Source organism: Plecotus auritus (genome assembly GCF_963455305.1).
Source record: "Plecotus auritus genome assembly, chromosome: 4".
Taxonomy (NCBI): domain Eukaryota; kingdom Metazoa; phylum Chordata; class Mammalia; order Chiroptera; family Vespertilionidae; genus Plecotus; species Plecotus auritus.
This window is the reverse complement of record NC_137775.1, coordinates 180,707,962-180,728,706: the sequence shown is the minus strand read 5'-3', so window position 1 is coordinate 180,728,706 and position 20,745 is coordinate 180,707,962. Positions and strand designations below refer to the sequence as shown.

The following is a 20,745-nucleotide window of genomic DNA, read 5'->3' as shown; positions in this document are numbered from 1 at the left end:
AAGCCCTTTCTTAGATGAACAGGAAAAACCCCTGTGAAGGCTAAACTTGGTCTGAATACTATGGGCGGCCTCCTCTCTGAGAAGCAACCTACTGACAGTGTTTGTAGACTCTGTGTGTGGGTGGAGTGAGAAAGGGCTACACACTTTGCCAATGGTGAAATAAGGAATAGCAAGTATGGTTTATATCATTCTTTAAAATGAAAATAAAGGAGAGGTGTTAAGGAGCATAGTGTTGGGTTTTCCCACCATCCCATGTCAGAGGCTGAATAACCCTACAAGCTTGATAAACGTGAAACGAGATTTGCATAGACATCGCAGCCACAAGGACATCCTAAACAGAATGAAACTGGTTTTAGCAAAAGTCTGCAGCTACTGACCCACTGTAATATATAATTTCATAAACCAATTAGGCATGTTCCTCTGTATTTCCAACACAGAAGCCAAGAGAAATCTCATGTGCCCCTAGAAGACAATGCAGGTGGATTCATAACTAGATGTTTCTCTATCTTCCCTTCCCCCTCCCCCTCCTCCTCTCTCCTCTCTCTCCCCCCTCCTCCTCTCCTCCTCTCTCTCCCCCCTCCTCCTCCCCCTCCTCCTCTCCCCTCTCCTCCTCTCTCCCCCTCCTCTCCTCCCCCTTCTCCTCTCCCTCCCCCCTCCTTCTCCTCCCCCTCCTCCTCTTCCCACTCCCCCTCCTCCTCCCCCTCCTCCTCCTCCTCTCTCTCCCCCCCCATCCTCTTTCTCTAAAAATAAATAAACATATCCTCTGGTGAAGGTTTTTTTAAAAAACTATAAAAGATCTAAATAAATGGAAAAAGATCCCATGTTCATGGACTAGAAGACTTTGTTCACATGGCAATTCTCCCTAAACTGATCTACAGACTTGATGCAATCTCTATCAGAATCCCAGCTGACCTCTTTGTACAAATTGATAAGCTGATTCTAAAATTCATATCTACCTAAAAGCAAACCCAGAATAGCCAAAACTATCCTGAAAATGAAGAACAAAGTAGGACTCCCACTTCCTGATTTCAAAACTTACTACGAAGCAACAATACTCAAGACAGTGTGCAACTGGCATGAGGATAAACAAATAGATTAATAGAATAGAATGGCGAGTCCAGAAATAAGCCCATATCTCTATGGGCAACTGATTTTCCACTCAGGTGCCAAAACCATTCACTGGGAAAAGAATCGTTTTTTCAATAAATGGTGCTGGGACAAGTGGGTAGCCACATGCAAAAAAAATGAACTTGGACCCCTACCTTATACCATATATGTAAAAGTTAACTCAAAATGGATCAAACACCTAGACATAAAAACAAAAACTGTGAAACTCTTAGAAGAAAACAGGCCTTTGTATTTAGCAAACAATTCTTAGATATAACACCAAAGGCATGAGAAAAAAAAGAAAAAATAGGTAATTAGACTTCATGAAAATTAAAAATTTCATGTTTCAAGTGACACCATCAAGAATGTGAAAAGACAATGCATAGAATGGGAGTAGATATTTGCAGATCATATAACTGATAAGGGACTTATATCTAGAATATAGAAAGAACTCTTACAACTCAATAATAAAAAGACTTAAGGACCTAATACATAATATGGTGACTATAGTTAACAATACTGTACTGTAAAATTGAAATATTCTAAGTGAGTAGAAACTAAATTTTCTCACTAAAAACAAAGAAAAAGGCAAATAAGTGGGGTAATGGATGTGTTAATTTGATGGGGGAATCCTTTCACAATGTATACATATATCAAATCATCACCTTGTACATTTTGCCAGTTACACCTCAACCAAGCTGTAACGGGCAGTTAGACATGAGCAGAGCAAGGATGAGGGCAGGTACAGAAGGTCACTGGGGCAGAAAGCCCCGGATGCCTAGCAAGGGGTAAAACTGGGAAACAAAGACCTCGCCTCTAGCATATTGCTGGTCACGCGGTTTAAGACCGCCTGACCTTTATCCCCCTAAGGATAACATCTAGACCTCAGTTATATTTCAGCTCCAGGCCCAAAAAAGCAGCAAAACCAGACAAGTGACCCTGTGGCTGCCTCAGAACCAGCTGCATTGACTAATGACACCCTCATCCCTCACCACCCTGGTGCTGACCAATCAGTGTAGACCATGACTCTGAAAGAGCACAGCTGGAAAGCTGACGAGTATTCTATTGAGACCCTCTGCTGAGACCTTCCCGTAAGATTTCCACCTGCAAGAGAGAGAAATACCCTCAATGCAAAAGACCCAGTGTGCACGCTCCCTCAGTGGAGCACGCCCATGCCATTGCCTTCCCCCTAGTCTTCCCTCTAAGGGACCCCAGGAGACTTGCAACCAGGGGAGCGATGGGCAGCAGCAGCTCATCCTGGACCCACCCTCTGAACCTGTCTCCCCGGCCCCTTTTTCTCTGACTTCCCAGTGAGCCAAAGCAGCCCAGCCGAGGCTCTCCTGTGGCTTCTTCTATGCTAAGCCCTTCCGAGCTTCACGGTCCTGCGTGTATTCTTATTGCAGCCAATAAATTCTTGCTTGCTTCGCTGCTCTTTGTCTCTTGATTGAAATCTTTCCTTCAAGAAGACAAGAACCAAGGTCTCTTTGTCCTGCTGGTAACAAAGGAATAATAATAATAATAATAATAATAATAATAATAACAACAATAATAATAATAATGGTTACTAACTCAATTCAAAAGTGGGAAAAGGATCCTGAATAGACATGCCTCCAAGGAAGATTCACAAACGGCACATGAAAAGATGTTCAACCTCATTAGTCATCAAGGGAAAGCAAACGCACCAATCTCTTTCTCCATCTTCAAAGCCAGCAACATATCATCACTTCACCTCTCTGACCCTTCATCTCTCTGACCTTTCATCTCTCTGACTCTTCTTATGCGGTCACATCTTCCTCTGACCACCACCAGGAAAGGTTCTCTGCTTTTAGGGACCCAGTGATTAGACTGAGCCCAGCTGGGCAACTCAGCATAATCTCCCCATCTCTAGGCCCTTAACTTAACCACATTTGCAAAGTCCTTTTCACCATCTGAGAAAACATGTCCACCGGTTCTGGGGATTAGGACTCACACACCTTTGGGGCCATTATTCTGCCTACCACAATCTTTGTATAGAAACCTTGAACACAGTGGTCTCCTGACAAGTATAGAACTGAATGCCCAGCCGAAACCAGTTTGGCTCAGTGGATAGAGCGTCGGCCTGCGGACTGAAAGGTCCCAGGTTTGATTCCGGTCAAGGGCACGTACCTTGGTTGCGGGCACATCCCCAGTAGGAGGTGTGCAGGAGGCAGCTGAATCCATGTTTCTCTCTCATCGATGTTTCTAACTCTCTATCCCTCTCCCTTCCTCTCTGTAAAATATCAATAAAATATATTTAAAAAATAATAAAAATATGTTTGTTTGTTTTTTTAAAAAATAGAACTGAATCCCCATCATACTTCATCTGCACCAGCCCCTTCCACTGGCCTCTGATCAGCCTGTGTCCCCAAACTGACCAAGAGCTCTTTGAAGGAGACTGTCTTCCCTTTCAATAGTCCTAAATTGTGACAGTGATAGTGCATGGTGGACACATAAAGATGTCTAATAATCTGAGGAAATCAAACAAAATTTGTTTTATATTTTATTTTTTATTCATTTTTAAAATGTAACACCTATTACAAAATAAAATAATACAAAAGGGTATAAAATAAAAATTGCCTCTTTCCTCTACCTCCTAGTCATTTTTTAATCCTTCCAAAGACATTATATGCATATGCAAGTATATACACACTAGAGGCCCAGTGCACGAAATTCGTGCACGAGGCAGGGGTGTCCCCTCAGCCCAGCCTGCACCTTCTCCAATCTGGGACCCCTTGAGGGATGTCCGACCCACCGGGATCGGGCCTAAACAGGCGGTCGGACATCCCTCTCACAATTCAGGATTGCTGGCTCCCAACCGCTCGCCTGCCTCTGCCTGATTGCCCCTAACCGCTTCTGCCTGCCAGCCTGATCACCCCCTAACCACTCCACTGCCAGCCTGATCGACACCTAACTGCTCCCCGGCTGGCCCGATTGCCCCTAACTGCCCTCCCCTGCTGGCCTGGTCATCCCTAACTGCCCTCCCCTGCAGGCCTGGTCCCCCCCAATGGCCCTCCCCTGCAGGCCTGGACCCCCACAACTGCCCTCCCCTGCTGGCCTGGTCTCACCACAACTGCCCTCCCCTGTTGGCCTGGTCTCCCCCAACTGTCCTCCTCTGCTGGCCCAGTCACCCATAATTGCCCTCCCTGCTGGCCTGACTGCCCCCAACTGCCCTCCCCTGCAGGCCTGGGTCCCCGCAAACTGCCCTCCCCTGCAGGCCTGGTCCCCCTCAACTGCCCTCCCCTGCAGGCCTGGGTCCCCCCAACTGCCCTCCCCTGTAGGCCTGGGTCCCCCCCCCCAACTGTTCTCCCCTGCAGGTCTGGTCTCCCCCAACTGCCTCCCCTGCAGGCCTGGTCCCCCCCAACTGCCCTCCCCTACTGTCCTGTTCTCCCCTAACTGCCTCCCCTGCAGGCCTGGTACCCCCTCAACTGCCCTCCTCTGCTGGCCTGGTCACCCCTAACTGCCCTCCCTGCTGGCCTGATTGCCCACAACTGCCCTCCCCTGCAGGCCTGGTCTCCCCCAACTGCCCTCCTCTGCCAGCCTGGTCACCCCCAACTGCCCACAACTGCCCTCCCCTGCCAGCCATCTTGTGGCAGCCATCTTGTGTCCACATGGGGGCGGCCATCTTGAGTCTTGGTGTGATGGTCAATTTGCATATTACTCTTTTATTAGATAGGATATTTATAATTTGCCCCCCTCCTTTTCTGTAAGTAGCAGTATCACATACAGTCCTTCCTATGCCTCACTCTTAACAATGGAGACTGCTCCGCAGCTCTCCACAGTGTTCTCGTTCTCTTTTCGTGGCTACAGACTATACCACGGTGCAAACACAACATAATTCACTCCACCAGCCCCCACGGAGAGACACTCTTTTGCTATCATAAACAGTGCTCAGTGGATGCCTATGAATTTATCTGAAGGATAAACTTCTGTAAGTGGTATTTCTGAGTCCAGTAAGACCGTATGAATTATTAACTCTGACAGACACTGGCAAGATGCCCCCTGTGGAAAACTAATACGCATTCACCAAGCATGTATTTGTGAGTTCTGTTTGCCCACATCCTTCCTAACATGGATGGGTTTCACATTTTTTTATCTTCACCAATCCCAGATAAGTGAAATTTCATTTATTTGAAATTTTAAAAAATGTGTGAGATCAAGCATTTTTCATGTGTTGCATGAATTTATTTTATACTAGAGGCCCTGTGCATGAGATTTATGCACTGGTGGGGGTGTGGCCTGCGGGGATAGGCCTGCTGCAGGAGCAGCTGAGCAGTGCTCCCATTGTGGGAGTGCACTGACCACCAGGGGTAGCTCCTGCATTGAGCGTCTGCCTCCTGGTGGTCAGTGCACATCATAGCGACCAGTCGTTCCACCGTTCGGTCATTTTGCATATTAGGCTTTTATTATATAGGATGGGTTGTTTGTTCATATCCTTTGACCATTTTCCTACAGAGTTAGGTTCTTTTCCTTACGATTTATAGTTCCTTATGCATTACGGAAATTCATCCTTAATATCTAACATGAAGTGAAAATATATTTTTCCAATTTGTAATCTGTCTTTTGTTTTGCTTTCAGGGCTTTTACTATGCTGACTCTTCTCAGGTAATGAATTTGATCAATCTTTTCCTTATGGCTTCTAGGTTTTGCACCATACTTAGAGCTCCCTTTCCTACTGCAAAGTTACAAAAATATGCTTCCTTTGGACTATTCCAGAGGCCAGTCATCTATGAGCAGTGAGAAGTTCTCTTCTGTGGTTATGAATTACATCCCGGCCATAATATGCCTATTGGCCATTATGTATGCAACCAAGATTTAATTTTTAAGTAACTTTTATCTCCTGATACTCGACAGTTTATAAAGCATTGTCTCGAGACAGTCAGTGAGGCAGGCAGTGCAGGACTTGTCTGCCTCATTTTAAGAACAGGACACCAATACCCAGAGAGGTTACATGACCACCAAGAGCCATGCAGTGTGGTCCAGACGCAAACCGAGGACTCCAAATGCCAGAGGTTGTTCTCTCCTCTCCCCACACCGCCTCTCTTAACAAAAGGATGACACCCACATGCATTAAGATCTTAAAGGAAGTCTCCAAAGTTATCTCTAAGTAACTTCAAGAGAATGTGAACAATAACTGTTCTATTAAAAAACAACAACACAGTCTTTACTTAAGTGGGTCACACAGTGGTCCAATTAGACAGTGACTCAACCTCAATGCCATGCCAATGTTCTCACCACTTGACAGAAGTCCGTGTTCCTACGGTGTGCCTATATCACCCTGCAAAATGTAATTGAAAAGAGATGTATAAAGGACAGCATATGAAATATAGTCAATAACATTATAATAACTATGTACAGTGCCAGGTGGGTGCTAAAAATATTAGGGGGACCACTTTGGAAAGTAGATGACTGTCTAATCACTATGCTATACACCTGAAACTAATACAAAATAATACTGAATATCAACTGTCATTGAAAAATAAAATAAAGAAAAGAGAGACGTAGCTGGTTTGGCTCAGTGGCTAGAGCAACGGTCTGAAGGGTCCCAGGTTCGATTCCGGTCAGGGGTACATGCCTGAGTTGTGGGCAGGTCCCCAGTAGGGGGCGTGCAGGAGGCAGCCAATCGATTATTCTCTCTCATCATTGATGTTTCTCTCTCTCCCTCTCCCTTCCTTTCTGAAAACAATAAATAAATATATATATATATAAAGAAATAAAAGAGATATAATGTTCCCAGATCTCAAGACTGGGTCAGTGGCTGGATCACAAAGAGCAGTGCTTGTCCATGTGGGGAGGGGGAGAAGGGGAGGTATGTCCAAATCAGGAGGGCTCATTTCAAATAATCACACATACCCAAGTCTTCCCCATCACCCGCACCCCAACAGTCCCGCTCCAGGCGTGCATCGCATGCCCCCTCAGGTGTACTAATGATAGAAACATTTTGAAAACCATTGTTCCAGGGTCTGTATTTGCACAACCCCTACCAACCACACTCCTCTGCCCTCCAACCAACCCTTTGTCTCAACTTCTCTGCCCACTCAGTGTCCAGTCGCCCTAACCAGGTTAGCACCACAACTCCCACCACAGGCCTCTTGTTCCTTCTGACCTTCGTTCCACCTCCCTCACCCCTCCCACCACAGTGACTCCTTCCCATCCTTCAAGTCCTGGTTTAAAGGCCACCTCCTTCCCTAAGCACCCACTAAAGCAAACTCGCCCAGTAGGGTTCTAGCTACCCTTTTATTTTCTCCCTAGAATTGATCATAGTTTTGTGTGTCTGTTTGTTTTTATCCTCGCCTGAGGATATTTTTCCTGTTGATTTTTTTGAGAGAGAGTGGTAAGGAGGTAGAAGGGGGAGTGAAAGAGTGATGTGAGAGGGACACGTCGATTGGTTGCCCCCTGCACACCCTGATGGGGGAGGGGATGGCAAAGCGGGGAGAGGATAACACCTGCAACTGAGGTATGTGCCCTTGACTGGAAATCAAACCCAAGACCCTTCAGTCCGTGGGCCAATGCTCTAACCCAGGGGTGGGCAAACTTTTTGACTCGAGGGCCACAATGGGTTCTTAAACTGGACCGGAGGGCCGGAACAAAAGCATGGATGGAGTGTTTGTGTGAACTAATATAAATTCAAAGTAAAGGAGCGGAGGGGAGAGCAAGAGAACCCTCCGCTCTTCCGGCTCCGCGGGCCGGATAGAACAGCCGAACGGGCCGGATCCGGCCCGCGGGCCGTAGTTTGCCCACGGCTGCTCTAACCCCTGAGAAAAACAGGCCAGGGCAGTCTTTATTATTTTGTTCATCTATTTTCTTGCTTACTGTCTGTCTTCTCAAAAGTCCTATGAGGGCAGGGACCTTGTCCAAATCATTATTCTTTATAACTCTAGCACTTAGCAGAGTGCCTGGCAGATAGCAGGTGCTCAATAAATACTGGGTCCATTAAATTTGACTGGATTAACCCCAGCCAATTTTCTCCATTGCTGCATCACCATCAAGTTTCCAAGCAGCCAAGCCACATGGGCTGGGAGGATGGGCACAAGACCTACACTGGCCTCCCCTGCCAGCCCACCTCCTCCCATCATGGTTAACCACTTGCCTGTGAAAAAAAAGAAAGCTTTTAGCCAGTAAGAACCCAGAGCGGAATGTCTTGAAGGCTACATATCTTCCTCTATTGTTTTCTATCTTTCCTCCTGACTTAATTCCACTGCATTGTGGAGGATGAGATTGGGGGATAGTGTTAAAATTACACCATTAATAATCAAAAACAGCAATCAAACTACAAATAACTGATTGTTAATTATATGCCAGACACTGGGTGAAGCTTGCAATATGAATAATCTCATCTAATCCCCAAGAAAGCCCCACAAACCTCGTCTTATCCCAGTTTTACAAATACAGAAACAGTGCCCAAGGTCATGCAGCTGGTAAGTAAAGGAGCCGGGATCTGAACCCAGGTAGCTGAACTCAGGAAAGCCCTCACTCTTCTTTTTTTTTTTTTTTTTTCCCATTTATCTTAGAGAGAGAGAGAGAGAGAGAGAGAGAGATTGACTTGTTGTTCTAACCATCCATGCACTCATTGGTTGATTCCTGTATGGGCCCTGACAGGGGATCAAACCCGCAGTCATGGTGTATTGGCACAATGCTCTAACCAACTGAGCTATCCAGCCAGGGCAGCCCTTACTCTTAGTAACCACAAGTACCACCAACATCTAACACGCATCCTCCTCAGAAATAAATGCTTAAAAGATAGCAATTAGTGGAGAATACCACCCAATAAATTGAGTTATTAATGTCTCAAATGCCTTAGCGATGTGAAGTGAGGGTAGAGTTGTCCTTCTTATTAACCTGGGAACCAACAGCCAAAGATCTGGAAATGACTTTTTCATCCTTGGAAAGGAGGTAATACTGGAGAAAGTGCAGTAAAGAACTGTTTAGGCCCGGCTGATGTGGCTCAGTGGCTGAGCATCAACCTATGAATCAACCAGGAGGTCACAATTCAATTCCTGGTCAGGGCACATGCCTGGGGTTGCAAGCTCGATCCCCAGTAGGGAGCATGCAGGAGGCAGTCGATCAATTATTCTCTTCTTTGATGTTTCTATCTCTCTCTCCCTCTCCTTTTCTCTCTGAAATCAATAAAAATATTTTTAAAGAACTGTTTAAAAATAATAATAAATAAAAAGAACTATTTAGGTTCTTTAACTATAAAGGGTAAGTAATGAATAACTAGATAATAATGACAAGTCAATTCAATAAGTAATCATCACTCTAGCTTTGGTCCTAGGGAGGGGTACTGTTTTAACTCTCTGAGTTCTAAGACCTAAAAATGTCCAGATGCAGATATGAAGCATTCACTTGTAATGCAAAGCTCCCTGTATATGTCAAAGGAAATAACAGGAACTAAGGAGAACGAAGAAGGACGGGTTTCATGGAAGAGGGAGGGTTTAATGAGGCTTCAAGGCTTGCATTAGGACAAGCCTGGGGTGATTAAGAAGCAATGCCGCCGAAACCGGTTTGGCTCAGTGGATAGAGCGTCGGCCTGCGGACTGAAGGGTCCCGGGTTCGATTCCGGTCAAGGGCATGTACCTTGGTTGCGGGCACATCCCCAGTGGGGGGTGTGCAGGAGGCAACTGATCGATGTTTCTCTCTCATCGATGTTTCTAACTCTCTATCCCTCTCCCTTCCTCTCTGAAAAATACCAATAAAATATATTTTTTTAAAAAAAAAGAAGCAATGCCACTTTCAGGCGATCGAGGAGCCCAGGCCTCCAGGAATAGAGGGCCAGTGTTGGCAGACTATTGCAAGGAAGTAATACTGCAAGAAGGTAATCTGGGGGACAGTGAAACTACTCTGTACGATATTATAATGGTGGGCACATGTCATACATTTGTCAAAACCCATAGAGTATACAACACAACCAGTGAACCTATTATGATGTGAAGTGTGGACTTCGGATGATGATGTCAATGTGGGTTCACTGGTTGCAATAACATATGTACTACTCTAATGCTGAGGCTGATAATGGGGGAGGGACGCAGGTAGTATATAAGATCTCCCCTCCCTGTACTTACTTTTTTTTAAAATATATTTTATTGATATTTTACAGAGAGGAAGGGAGAGGGATAGAGAGTTAGAAACATCGATGAGAGAAACATCGATCAGCTGCCTCCTGCACACCTCCTACTGGGGATGTGCCTGCAACCAAGGTACATGCCCTTGACCGGAATCGAACCCGGGACCCTTCAGTCCGCAGGCCGACGCTCTTTACACTAAGCCAAACCGGTTAGGGCTCCCCTCCCTGTACTTTCCCTTAATTTTACAGAGAACCTAAAACTGCTCAAGTCTATTTAAATATTTTTATATATACATATTATATATGTATAAATATACACACATATAATATATATACAGATTCATATATATATATACAGACATATATATATCTGTGTGTATATATATATATGAATATATATGAAAACTGCTCAAGTCTATTTAAATATTTTTATATATACATATTATATATGTATAAATATACATACATATAATATATATACACACAGATACATATATATATGAATTTGGACACAGAGCACAAGGGTGAAAAGGGAGTCAAGGATGACTCACCAGCGGGTGACTGGAAGAAGAATGGTGTCAATGGCAGAAGGAGGAAGTTGGAAAGGGGGCTGTTTTTTAGAGGTTAGAAGGAAAGAAGGTGAGCTCAGTTGGGAACAAGGTGGGATGGCATTGGACATCCACACAGAACAGTCTTCAGGCATTTGGACAGCAGTTTGGGGCTGAGATAAGAAAAGGGTACAGGTGCCAGGCCGGAGTGGCTCAGTCGGTTGAGTATCCTCCTGTGCACCCAAAGGTTGCCAGTTTGATTCCGGGTCAAGGCACATGCCTGGATTGCGGGTTAGATCCCTGGTTGGTGTGTAGGGAGGGCAGCCAATGGTTGTCTCTCCCTCACTCACATGGTTATTTCTCTCTTACACTGATGTTTCTCTCCCTCTCTCTTTCCCTCTCTCCCTCTCTTTTTCTCTCTCTCTCTCTCTTCCTTCTCTCTAAGCATGTCCTGGCGTGAGGATTTAAAAAAATAAAAAGGGTACAGGTATGCAAATTAGAGACACAAGTCAGCATTAAATGTTCCTCTTTCACACTGAGCGATAAATTCTGTTTCGAAAAGGAAGAGTGTTGTGACACACTGGAAATAACGATCTTCCACAAAGTCCAAAGTCGCAGCCTCTGCTGCAAAGAGCTGCCGCTGGGGAGGCAATTTTGGTTTCGGTGAGGACAGCAACACCAGGAACTGTAACCCACTGGTCACGTTCAGGTCTTCCCAAAGGGACAATCAGTCCAGACATGGAGAACGGGCAAGTAATCGGAGGAGCAAGCTACAAGGGAGATTTCCGTTTTGAGTAAGATTTTCAGTTTTTAGGAGGCGTAGGAAGGACACTATGACTGGGAAAGGCAGATCTGTCCCAAGCTAAACGGCCCAACTGTGAATTCTTATTCTGCCCTTCGCCAAGGGGAGTCAACTGCTCTGTGCCTCAGTTGCCCTATGAATAAAAAGGGGATAACTGCCTACTTCCTGGATCTGCAATAAAGATCAACTGAGCAAAGATGAAGGTGTGTGCCTGGAGCTCACTGTCAGCTACTGTTACTATCTACTACCCCTTCTAGACTTTTCCAAACCCCAGAGGGGAAAACTGCTGAGGTCTCTTCCTTAGGATCACAGAGCACTTATTCCTTTAAGTAAAAATTCTCTTCAAGTATCTGTTTGTCAGATGGGATTGTGATATTTACAGAAGCAGAACATTTTAAACCTTGACGCTCTGCAACTCAGCCCAGGCATAGGAAACACACTATGGCGTTTCCCCCCGCAGCAAATCATTTACCACGGACGTCCCTGGCCTGGCCTTGGCCCAAGAAGGCTAAGCTAAGACATGAAGAAATTCCTTTTAAAAGGAGGCAAAATGCCGAAGTTATTAGTCCTTAAACCCGTGGTCGGCAAACTGCGGCTCGCGAGCCACATGCGGCTCTTTGGCCCCTTGAGTGTGGCTCTTCCACAAAATACCACGAGTCTATTTTGAAGAAGTGGCATTAGAAGAAGTTTAAAAAATTTGGCTCTCAAAAGAAATTTCAATCGTTGTACTGTTGATATTTGGCTCTGTTGACTAAGGAGTTTGCCGACCACTGGCTTAAGCCATTTGCCTGAAGTACCGCCTGTAATCCAAGGGCATTTGACACGTGTTATCTGCAGACTGTTTGGCAAAGTTCTCCCAAAACAGGTCATAGTTTTCCAATGCGTCTCAACCATCAGGAAAATGAGCTGACTAGGAAAAGCCAGCATCCGGTCCGTACCTTGTAAATCATTACGTTGATTTCCTGAATTGTCATGTGTGTTTGGGCAGAAGAAGATGAGATCCCAGGTTCTGAGCATCCATAGATAGCAGTTAAAAAGGCTCGGGCCTCCTCCTCTGAGACACCGGAACCCAGAGCTATGGTGACACTCCCCCTTACCACCCACCCCCTCGGGCAGTGACCTGAGGTGTGGCAGAAACCGCCTTCTCCCAGCTCTTCCAAATGCCACTGTCCAGTAAGGAGAGCTGCTATGTCAGTAAGAAAGGTAATCAAACTCTTTTGTGTGTGTTTGTCTTTATCATTTCCAAGGAGCCTATGAGTTCCCTACATACAAAGGCCCTTGTTCTGCTCTGCACGTTGGGCCCTCTGGGCTGTAAATCTGAAAGAGGAACTGGGACTATCCACAGCCACGGAGGGGAAAGACTGGGAGCCTCTGCGGGAAACAGGGCTGAGAGGCAGAGAGCAGGACCCAGAAGACCCATGAAACAGTAGAAGATCACTTATGTCATTTTTTATCACAGGCATGCTGCAGTATTGCTTTTTTTTTTTTTTTTTTGGTGCCCTTTTACTGGGACTGAAATTGAGACCCTTCCCCTTCACCCTGACCGTTTGGCTCAGTGGATAGAGCGTCGGCCTGGGGACTGAAAGGTCCCAGGTTCGATTCCAGTCAAAAGCATGTACCTTGGTTGCGGCCACATCCCCAATAGGGGGTGTGCAGGAGGCAGCTGATCGATGTTTCTAACTCTCTATCCCTCTCCCTTCCTTTCTGTAAAAAATCAATAAAATATATAAAAAAAGAAAGAAAGAAAGAAAGAAAGAAAGAAAGAAAGAAAGAAAGAAAGAAAGAAAGGAAGAAATTGAGACCCTTCGGTCCACAGGCCGACGCTCTAACCACTGAACAACCGGCCAGGGCACCATTTTTTTTTTTTTAGTACTATATACTTATTATTCTTAAAAATAAGAGGTTTATTATTTTGGTACTTTTTCTGTAAGTTTAAACTTATTTCAAAATTTAAAAGTTTAAAAGAAATAGGCTTCTATTGGTGAAATCCTCCATACTACCATTCCCTTTCTAATCCCACCCTCCAAAAGGCAACAACTCTCTACAACTGGGACTATATCCTTCCCAGACATTATTTTTTCAAAAAATGAGATCATACTATCCCTACTGTTCTGCACATTGCTTTCATTACTTAAATATATAATGGATATTCTCCATATTAGCTCGTTTATAGCAACATCCTCCTTTGCTCAAGCAGGCAAGTAATTCTGAGGGATAAAGTCCTAGACATGGAACTGATGCATCACAAAGAATGCAAAGTTTTTAATGTCCTAAACACTGCCAAAGTACCTTTCCAAAAGGCTGTACCAATTTAGACTCCCCACAAAAGTATATGGTGACAACCTATTTTCCCACACCCTCACCAACACTGGCTGTTATCAACCTAAGCAAAAAATGGTACCTTTGTTGTTTTGTTTTGTTTTGTTTTTTTAATATATTTTATTGATTTTTTTTACAGAGAGGAAGGGAGAAGGATAGAGTCAGAAACATCGATGAGAGAGAAACATCGATCAGCTGCCTTCTGCACACTCCCCACTGGGTATGTGCCTGCAACGAAGGTACATGCCCTTGGCCGGAATCGAACCTGGGACCCTTGAGTCCGCAGGCCGACGCTCTATCCACTGAGCCAAACCGGTTAGGGCCCTTTGTTGTTTTTAATCCACACTTATGTGATTATTAATCAGGTTTAACATTTTAATATTCATATGTGAATGACCTATTAATAGCCTTGGCCTGTATTTCTATTGGATTTTTTTTCTATTGATTCCTAAGAGTCCTATTATACCTACCAGTAATGCAACTATTGGCTTTACTACTTTGTCATCTGCCTTGTAACTTTATGACAACTTCTTCCTTAGAGAAGTATAACGTTTCCTGAAGTTAGACCACTTTTTTCCTTTAGAGTTTCTGAGTTTTATTAAATTTGGTGAGGCCTTTCCTCCTCTGGTTATTTTTTAAAATCATCTTATGTCTGTATGTATGCATTTTAGGATCTATAATTTTAGTTTTGACGTTTAATCTTTAATCTAAATGGAATTTACTTGTGTGAATGGTGTGAGGCATATATCTCATTTTTTCCTAAGTAGACAGCCAACTGTCCGAACAGTCAATTTCATCATACACTCAATTCTTACCTTTACAATAGAACCATTCTGGACTTCCTATTCCTGGTCCTACATGATATATTTTTATGTCTGGCTGAATAATACATTATAAAATGTACTGCCTATTAGTACAGATCTATTTTTCCAGATGAATTTGATCAGTTTGTAAAAAATCAAATGAAGTTGAAGGGCTAGCCTAAACTAATATTTAACGGTCTCACAACCTGTTAGTCTTATTTACTAGTAGTCATTAGAGCATCAACCTCTGGCCTGGAGGTGGCCTTTTTCCCAGTGATTCACACACACAGAAATTTTAGACTCCATGGAATTTTATTTGAATTTACAAATCTCTCACCAAAATCTTTTCAACCCTATAGTTCTCCCAAGAGGCCTGAATGCCCTCCTCATGGTCTGAATCTTTCCCAAACAGTTTTTAACACGCAGGCTCAGATCTTTCAGAGTTGTAGGTTCTCGTCCTAAATCACAGTAAACTGGTTCAGCTAGCAAGATGTCACTGTCATGCCGGAGGATGCTGTGTGTGATAGGCGCTTCCTCTGTGCTGGCCTCTCACACGCTGCTGCCGCCCGGGCAGCAGAGCCGGAGCCTTCTGACATTTCATAGTTGATTCTCCTGGCACCACTTATTCCAAAGGGGAATACTGAGGTGTGATGGGAAGAATATGGAGGTCTGGAGGTCTGAGTTTTGGTCCCCCTTTTACTTCTAACTAACTGCACAGTTCAGATTAAGTTATCCTGCCTCTTCGTTAGGCTTCAGTTGCCTCATTTAAAAAATTAGGTTATATTGCCCTAGCTGGTTTGGCTCAGTGGATAGAGCGTGGGCTTGCAGACTGAAAGGTCCCAGGTTCGATTCCGGTCAAGGGCCCATGCCCAGGTTGTGGGCTCGATCCCCAGTAAGGGGGTGCAGGAGGCAGCCGATCAATGATTCTCTCTCATCATCGATGTTTCTCTCCCTCTCCCTTCCTCTCTAAAATAAATAAAAATATATTTAAAAATAAATAAATGAAGAGACCTGAGCCCAACCAGTATTGCTGAGTGGTTAAGCCTCAGCCTAGGAACCAGAAGATCACAGTTCAATCCCAGTCAAGGCACATACCAGGGTTGTGGGTTCCATCCCCAATAAGGGGTTTGCAGGAAGTAGCTGATCAATGTCTCTCTCTCTCTCTCTCTCTCTCTCTCTCTCTCTCTCTCTCTCTCTCTCTCATCAATGTTTCTCTCTCCCCCTCTCCCTTTCTCTCTCACTAAAAAAAAAAAATCAATAATAACATATTTAGAAAGAGTTGCCCTTGACAGAGGCCTGGCTAAGCCCTTTACCCACATTCACAGGGAACGGCTGAGAGTACCCACTGTAGGACCAGGCTGCCTAGTTCAAACCTTGGCTCATTTACTACTTGTCTGACTTGGGCTCTGTGCCTCAGTTTCTTCATTTGTAAAATAAAGATAGGGAGGCTAAAAACAGTACTTACTTCAAGTATTGTTACTATATAGAGGTAGTTGAAACAGGGTCTGGCTATTATAGAAATCTGGGACACATGTGTTGGGTGATTAAAATTGTGAGCTGAAGAGTTTAGGGGAGTTATAAATATCACTAGTGGCCTGGTGCATGAAATTCGTGCATGGGGGGGGACCCTCAGCCCAGCCTGCACCCTCTCCAATCGGGGACCTCTTGGGGGATGTCCCACAGGGATCAGGCCTAAACCGGCAGTCGGACATCCCTCTCACAATCTGGGACTGCTGGCTCCTAACCACTCACCTGCCTGCCTGCCTGATTGCCCCTAACTGCCTCTGCCTGCCTGCCTGGTTTCCCCTAACCCCTCTGTCTGCCTGCCTGATCACCCCTAACTGCCTCTGCCTGCCTGATCACCCCTAACTGCCCTGCCCTTCAGGCCTGATCTCGGCCCCCAACTGCCCTCCCCTGCCGGCCAATTTGGTTCTGATTGGTCGGTTTCTATGCCAGTCAGCATCAAAAGCTCCGCCTCCTAGGCAGCCATTGGCTCCTCATAGTTGACCCAGATTTGGTTCTGATTGGTCAGTTTCTATGCCAGTCAGCATCTCCAGGCCTATCTCCGGGCCTGATCAGAGAGGTGGAGCTAATCAGCAGCCCCCGCAGAGGCCCGGAGAGAAAGAGAGAAGCAAGTGCTGATCAACAGCTGCCATGGAGGCTGTGGATCAGACCGTGCCTCTCTCTTCGGGCCTCTCTCCAGGCCTGATCCGCAGCCCCCTCGGCAGTCAGTGCTGGGTCGCCGCACCTGCACCGGGAGCAGTCGGTGCTGGGTCGCCACGGCAACCCAGTACTAACTGCAGGACTGACTTCCGGTCAGTCGAGCCTGTCTTCCAGTCGTTTTGAACGTTATGGACCCTGGGTTTTTATATATTAGGATGATGCCTTAGTTTCCCCAGTTTAAATAGAATCTGCTTAATAAATTGGTTGTGAGGATTGATGAGACTGCCACATAAAAACTCTTCTCATAATGCCTAGCATATCACAAATGCTTAATAAATTTCAGCTATTGTGATTAACAATTCTGGGGGACAAGGATTAACATTACCTTAATTTGTTTCTGAATAAAAGATAAGCCAGACTTAGGTTAAGTGCCCCGCTGATTGCACCTCAGCTAGCAAATGGTTGTGCCAAGACTTCACCTCTGATGATTCTGAAACCAGAAGTTGTAACCACTACCATGTACAGCCTCTTGTTTGAACAGAGCTTAGAGAACAAATAAAGGTGACTATTACCTAGTGGCTTACTAAGAGAAAGAAAGAGATTGTGATAACAGTTCAAACTCTGGGGTATTCTCCATGGAGGTCAACCATGACTTTGAGCCAAAGCCTTTCTTTGCCATTCTTAGGAATGACAGACTGTTTCCCGGGCCAGGTAGCTCAGTTGGTTAGAGCATCATCCTGATAAGCCAAGGTTGCAGGTTCAATTTCAGATCAGGACACATACAAAAGCAATCAATGAATGCATAAATAAGTGGAACAAAATGATGCTTTCCTCTCTCTCTCTAAAAAAGTCAATAAATTCAAAAGAAAAGATGCCAGACCAGCATGGCTCAGTGGCTGAGCTTTGACCTATGACCCAGGAGGTCAAAGTTCGATTCCCAGTGAGGGTGCATGCCTGGATTTCGGGCTCGATCCCCGGGGGGGGGCATGCAGAAGGCAGCCAATCAATGATTCTCTCTCATCATTGATATTTCTCTCTCCCTCTCCCTTCCTCTCTGAAATCAATAAAAATATTTTTAAATAAATAAATGGAAAGGAAATGAAATGAACGATTGCAAGGCCGGACCTTGCTCTCAGCCAGTTCTAAGCCCTTCACAAATGGTTGTTAAACCACAGCCCCCCAAAAAAACAACAACAAACAGAAAAAAAGCCATTTCCCAAAATAGCTTACCTAACCAAGTGAACCCTTCAAAAACGAAAGGAAAGATATCAAGAGTGCCCCAAAGTCACGTCCCACTGCTGCTATAGCACACAAATGTTAGTCTTTAATTCATACGCTTTTATGTGGAAGAAGAATAAACGTGTTCATTTCTATTTCCCAGATACCAAGCTCCAGGAAGCCTTCCTGTAAGTAAAACAAGAGGAAGTTCGCACCACAGCCCATCATGGTGGGGAGAGAAGCGCAGAGTGTCAGTCAAGAGAGCCCTGGCTGCCACCCCAATAAATTCAATAAAAGGGGGAGGAGAGAGAGCCCTGGTGAGGAGCAGTGCCACCTGAACCAGTCTTCACTCTTCCAACACCAATTTCCTCACCTCAGTGAAACAGTAACCTCGAAAATGAGAATGAAATAGATGGACAGAAGAAACAGCATGATAAAATACAAGTCAGTGCTAATCACGTTACTTCACATCTTCATATATTTGTTTCTTTATTCAAAACAGCCCATGCCTTAAAAAAAAAAAAAAAAAAAAAAAAAAAGCCTTAGGAACAGGCATCATTGGAAGTAATGGCAGGAGCAGGAGCAGCTCACCTCATCTCTATTCTCAGACTGAGGAGACCCAGCAACGCTTGGTCAATGGATGGATGGAGAAGTCAGTTCTCACTAGTGGCATCCACGTCACCCCCTCTGACCCAGGGGAATAAAGGGCGTTTATACATCCCAAGTTTACACCCACCCCACGCCCCCAAAGTGGGGAGAACCCTGCAGCAGGAGTCAGCAGCCCATGGGAACCTCTCTCTGCCTGTTCTACTCGGATCTGGTTGAATGACTGCCCTCCCAGGGCCTTCATTGCCCTCCTTAAAAAGAAAGGTTAGAATGCAATCACATGAAAGTCTCCTGCCTGCTCTACAGCTCTAATTCCCTGAGTCTTACATGTAAACATGTCTTGCCCAAATAAAAGCCCTTCATTTTGTTAAAAAAAAAAAGAGAGAGACAAGCCCCAAATGGCGTCACTTATGCTAAGCTCCACATCACCAAACCAAGACAATTCCTAACTTAATTACGGTTTCAGCCCCTTCCAGGAGTAAAATCCTAAATCAGTCCATCTGGAATTGCCTGGTCAGTATGGTGAGGTACTCTGCTTGACAGACCCCTGCCTTCGCCTGAGGAAGGTGACCTCCCACAACCAATCTGATGTTCGCTGGTTTAACTTCCAGGTCCGCTCCCTTGTGCTATGAAAGTCTTCCATCTTGTACGGCTCCTGGGAGCTCCTTCCTAGCTGCTGCCTGCCGGATTCCTGAAGCACTGAATAAAGTCAATATCTTTAAAATGTACTCAGTTGAATTTTTTAAAAAACACCTTCAAGCCCCATGTTGCTCTAAAACCTGTGACCACTCCCCTCAATAACCTGTACCTAATCTTAACGTAAGTAGGAGGCATCAGAACTGAAACCCAGGCTGTTGCTTTCCGGAGGCACCATACCTGGTACTCGGTCAACGTGGATTTTCTCTCAATCCTATAACCCCATGGGGTGGGGGGTCGGGGGGGAGCCAAACCTTCCCAATGTCTAAACCCAAAGCTACCCTTTCATGAATTAAAATAATACCCACCTACCCCGGCCTGGTGCAAGGTGTCACAGCACTTTATCTGGCATCCAGGTTTGCAGCTCTGCCCCACCCTCTCTTTTAGCGGAGAAGCCCTGGATCAATACCTCCCGCGCCCTGCCTTGGTGAACGACCAGGTTTCCTCCTCCCTCCCCACCCTCCCCCCCCCCACCCTCCCCCCCCCCCCCCCCCCCGCACAGCTCAGCTGGAGAGCAGGCTGCTCCCAGCTCCAAACCCTTCCCAGTCCGCGGGGAGCGGCACCTGGAAGGGCCCCACGCCTCTGGAAAGGCGAGAGCGGACGACTCGCCCCCTGGCTGTGGTCCCAACCCCGGCGGCGGCGGCGCTGGCGAGGCCCCCGGCAGGTCCCCTGTCACTTACCCGCGGCAGCTCCAGGCGGTCGCGCGGGGAGGCCGGCGCGCGGCGGAGTTTGCTGACTCAAAGGCGCGGCAGCGGCGGCGAATGCCCAGGAGCGCACACGAGCGCAGCCCCGCGCTCCCCGCGCACGCAGCGGCCCCGCGCCCGCGCGCAGCCCCCGCCGCCTGGCCACTGGCTTCCGCTGCCCCGGCCCCGGCCACCGCGCCGCCCAGGCCAGGTGCTGCTCCGCGTTGCCGGCTGCGCCCCGCCCTCCTGCCCGCCCGCGGGAGACCCGGCGGCCCCGGGGCCCGCTGGGCTGCGGCGAGCGGTGCAGCCGCGGGGGGGCGCCGGCGCGCCGGAGCCTGGATTCTGCCTCCCGGGGCGCTGAAATCAGACTAGGGAGGAAATAGTCAGGCCGAGTTGCCAAGGATGAGGGTGAGCAAGTGGCACCCTTCGGAATCACACTGGATAGCCACCTTGCGCTTGCTAACCCCGTCCCTTCCTTAGGGGTAGGATTGATGAACGGGGAGAGGGATGGGTAGATTATGTGATAAACAAAAAGGATAGAACGCTAACCATGGAATCTAGGTGTAGGGCATAAGGGTGTGTACCATAGCCTTTCAACTTTTCCATATGTTTAAAATCTTTCATAATAAACCTTTTTGGGGGGGAAAATGAGATCTGTCAAGGGGCCTGAACCAGTAAATCATTTCCCAAATGGTACCTTGGGCTGCGTCTGACCACTTGT

The 20,745-nt window shown here is 46.2% G+C and overlaps 1 protein-coding gene across 4 annotated transcripts in view; it reads right to left on the bottom strand.

Moving 5' to 3' along the window:
* Positions 1-20,253, bottom strand: part of SNX10 (sorting nexin 10) — a 56,477-nt gene extending 36,224 nt beyond the window's left edge. Inside the window, exon 1 of one of the 4 annotated variants that reach the window (XM_080666497.1) lies at positions 20,022-20,253. The gene's annotated coding sequence lies outside the window, so the exon portion shown is untranslated. Of the gene's footprint in view, positions 1-19,653; positions 19,760-20,021 lie in introns of those variants that run through there. The other 3 variants (XM_080666499.1, XM_080666500.1, XM_080666498.1) reach the window with 3 other exon arrangements.
* Between the last annotated feature and the right edge of the window lie 492 nt (positions 20,254-20,745).